Raw genomic sequence first — 4341 nt, 5'->3', positions numbered from 1 at the left:
TTGTCCAGTGGGCACAAGCTGAGAAGGTGGCAGAGCCAGGGAGAGCCCTACCAGTGAGCTGAAAGGGAATTGAGTCCACCTGGGTGACCTTTCAAGGAGCAGGGGAAGCCAGAACTGTGGATGAGGGAAGCTTCGTTTTAGCCCTCTTTCACGAGGCTGATCTAAACCCCACACACTCTGCCTCCTGTATTTATCCTCAGCTCCCACATTTCCCGATAACAAATTCCAAACTTTCCAGGGGTGGGAAGAGGGACAGATCAGAGAAGGGGTGGAATGTTAAACAAAGGTTGGAGTCCAGGGCCAGTGGAGTTTATCTTTGTCTGTTATTTACATGGCAAAGGTTCTGGTATGAAATTAACAGGAAATTACAAAAAAACTTAAAAAAAAAAAAAGGCAGGGTGCCAAGAATATTCCTTCCGCCTCTGCATGCACATTCTGGGAAATCATCTGGTGTTTACCTGATACCTGACACAATCATGAATTTATCTTTATTATCTGGAATGTAATCCAGAAATATTCTTAGAAATACATGTCTTCATGCAATTTTATGATTCTATAAGAATTCTAAGGATTTTGAGTTTTTCAGCCTTTTATTTCTTCTTCTTCTCTTCTCTCTTTGGGCATGGACCTAGGGTAGATCAATATCCAAGAGTCTCTAGTTTATTCTGGAGGCAAATTGAGAAGACAAATCTGTAATGAAGTTCAACCTTCTCGGCTCCAAGTTCCTTGGTCACCAGCAGATACAATGGGACCCAGCAACTGGAAGATCATTTGCTTATAAAATTTAGGTATTTGTTATGATGTAATCCACAATCTTCTCAGCATTTTTTTTTTTAGAAAAAAGAATATAAAGACAATTTTAAAACCCACCCATTTTCCTACTATTACTAGAAGGTTACTAGCATTCTAGATTTTTAGCAGAGTTTTCGCTCAACAATTTTTATTATGTGTCAATTGCTGGATTAAGTCCTGGGATATGCAGTGTTTGAAGCTTAGAGGCTGTCTCTATGCCTCCCCCAGACCTCACAGCCCATAATACACTGGTACAAATAAGGTCATATAGCACATACTGTTCTGCTACCTGATTTTGTCACTGGGCTTATATTTTCTCCATACTTTTCCATGTCAACACCTATAGACAGACATCATGTCAAATAGCTGAATAATATTGTGTAGATGATTAGCCATCATTCATTTCAGTCAGTGCCCTACTACTGTGAACTTTTACGCAATTGTAAAAAGTACTTCTGTGCACAAACTTACAGGCACATACGTGGGCACCGGGTTTACCATTTCAGGATGCTCTTCAACCATCCTCAAATACACCCTTGTAGGAAACTGGTCCCATGCCAGACTTTTCTGGTTTAACGACTGCAGTTGTGCCTCGTGATCTTCCTGTGCACTGGTCTGGCTTCTTTCTTTTGGGTCTTGCTGATTGGATCTGCTTGCAAGACCATGGAAGAAAGTGTTTGGCTTCCTCTATATAATGGCCTTACTTTCTACAGCAACAGCATCATCTCATGTGTTGGTCTTGTTCAGTTTCCTCGACCTGGGGCCTCATTCATGCTAGGAAGACACTCTACCACTGTGTATATGCCCAACTCCTGGTCACTTGTTAATTATTAAATTGCCTTTTCACTTCTGGTGGTGGAAGAAGCCAACTCCCCTCCTACTCCTGTAAGTAGGAGTACTGTCTTCTGGCCTTATCCCAGCGCGCAGGTGTATCTCAGATACGGTGAGTGAATGAAGGGACAGATTCCAGGACTGGAAAGGCGGTGGGGTGAGGAACAGACAGTTCGCAGGTAGGCGGTAATATAAGGGAAGTAGAGGCGGGTCGGCTGGCAGGCCTGAGTTAACAGCATGGATAAATTAAAAATGCATGCCTCGGTTCTCGAAGAAACACTGGAAACGCCAAGAGACTTAGTTTAAAAGCTAATGGATGAAATAATGGCAAATTATAGGAGGCTCAGGAGGGAGAATCACAAGTTCCAGGCCTCCCCGGGCAACTTCCTGGGCAACTTCCTGGTCTCAAAGTAAAAATAAAAAGGGCTGGGGATGTGGCTTGGTGGTAGGCACTTTCTTAGCATGCCTAAAGCCCTGAGTTCAATTCTGTAGGACAATAAATAAATAAATAAATAAATAAGAAAAGTATTGAATCATAGTCAATTCATCCAAGAAAGGAGAGAGAAGGAGGAACAGAAAAAAACAAAAAAGACGTAAGGGACAAATAGAAAACTCAGCCATATAAATCATTATTCACTGTCAATGAAATAAGTTCTTTTTTTGTAAAAAACAGAGCTGGTGAGGCTCAAGAGAAAAATGTATAGAATATTCACCAAAGTAGACCATAGGTTGGGCCCTAAAGCAAGTGTTGACAAATTTCAAAGGGCTGGAAATATTCATGATCTGTGGAGAGAGACCTTGGAGACAAGAGACGTGCTGGGGTGCTCTGCTCCCACCTAACTCCAGCTGAATGCAGTGGCAGGAGTGGCCGCAACTCCACCTCCCAGAGCAGAAGCGACACCCTACTGAGCCCCGCCAACGCATAGACTCACAAGAGATAAGTCTTCATTGTTGTTTTAAGTCACTAAATTTTGGGGTGGTTTGTTACACTGGCAATAGACAATTTGAAACACAGAAGCAGTTTTGGATTTGGTGTGGTCTTTCAGAATTATCCTAAATGAGACTCAGACCCCAGCCATTAGGTTTGTGTTGCCTCTGGGAAGTGGTTTGGCATTGGGTGAGACAACTTTCTTTAGCCAAAGCAGTGCCCAGAGAAGAGGTGTGGCTGCACCCAGTTGGCAGCACCAGGCGGCATCTGGGGCGATTAGCATTCCGCTCTGGGTAGCACATTACGGCTTTCACTCCAGTCATGTCTTTTCAGATTTCCATGACTTTCCTCTGGTGGAATGTAGGATGCCAAGACAAACTTCTAGCAGGATGGACCTAGCTTAAAGGAGGAGTAAATAGTCAGACTGAAAACATAGTAGGTAAGTCAAGGAGTGTAAAGGACCATGATTCCTGGCCTTATATATGTATGCTCTCCTGCCACAATTGGCCACCTGTTGGTCGTCTTCTCAGATTCTATGTTTCCTTATAAAAATAGCCTGTTTTCCATTCAGATAGTCTGTTTTCCCTAATGCAGCCTACTTGCCTCAAGGGAAGACGATCCCAACCCAGCTCATGGTTGGTCCTGGGTGGCCTGAGCCAATCAAGGTTTATAGTCCCCTGGTTCCAATTATTGGTGACCATATGACCTAAGTTGGTGCAGTAGGAGTGATCATAGGACTCTCACTTGGAATGCCAGGAAATGCACAGGTTCATGCGCACTTTCTCTGGAGTTGTCAATGACCGTTGTAGCCCAGGTGCTTCTGGCAGCTGTTGGGGCTCAGAATACAACACCCCAAAGCATGGCACTTGGGCATGCTGAGGAAATCAAAAGCCCTGGGGAGCAATCCTAGACGCAAAGTTTCTTTGCCCTCCTCACGTCCTCCTGTCTCTTTCTGTGCCCTCTCCCCTGAAGTGAGTCGTGGAAACTAGAATTCTTCTTCCCCAAGGCAGGTGATAGAAACTAGAACCTCACTTCCCCAGAGCAAGTCACAAAATCTAGAAGTCATAGAGCATTCTTCCTTGAAGACCTTCATTCCAGAAGTCCTGTGCATGCCCTGGAGGAAGGAGTGCTACCAGAGGGGCCAAGAAGAATCTGAGCAGACAGGCCTTTCGGGGTTTCCCCCAGTCTGTTACCATCAGTTCACACCTTTTTATTGAGTCCCTTCCCTTCCCTTCCCTTCCCTTCCCTTCCCTTCTCTCTCTCTCTCTTTCTTTCCTTCTTCATTATTTTTGAATTGGGAATTGAACCCAGGGGTCTTTTACCATTGAGCTGTATCCCAAGTCCTTTTTATTTTGAGTCAGGGTCTTGTTAAGTTGCTGAGGGTCTTGCCAAGTTGCCCAGATTGGCCTTGAACTCGAGATCCTCTTGTTTCCACTTTCTGAGTCATTGGAACTCCAGGCATGCACCACCGGGCGAGTTTCCAATCACCTGTCTGCATAGCTGCCTATGCTTCATTAAATCTAAGCATAGAAACAGGCTTTCCTAGGTCTTTGAGTCTTCCTTCTGAAGGTTCTTGTGTCCTGCACAACTTCGATTCAATAAATGGGTTTCACTTTTGTCTGGTGAGCCTGCTTTCTGTTGTAGTGGTGTCAGCCGTGACCCTTCTGATGGGTGAGGAAAGGGAGCACAGCTTTCTGTCCCTACACAGCCATCACACGACCACAAGGCGAAACTAATTCTGTGGAAGGCAGATGCAGGGAGTGAGAAAGAAAAGGGGTTCAGTCTCCTCC

General features: G+C 44.6%; 1 long non-coding RNA gene across 1 annotated transcript; it reads left to right on the top strand.

Moving 5' to 3' along the window:
• The first annotated feature begins 1633 nt into the window (after positions 1-1633).
• Positions 1634-2493, top strand: LOC306656805. Its single transcript, XR_013762648.1, has 2 exons — positions 1634-1735; positions 2388-2493. It is a non-coding gene; the product is annotated as an uncharacterized lncRNA (long non-coding RNA).
• Positions 2494-4341: the final 1848 nt, after the last annotated feature.

The sequence above is a fragment of the Sciurus vulgaris genome (assembly GCF_902686455.1).
Source record: "Sciurus vulgaris genome assembly, chromosome: 3".
NCBI lineage: Eukaryota > Metazoa > Chordata > Mammalia > Rodentia > Sciuridae > Sciurus > Sciurus vulgaris.
Note: the sequence above shows the minus strand (reverse complement) of the source record. Positions and strands in the feature narration are given on the sequence as shown.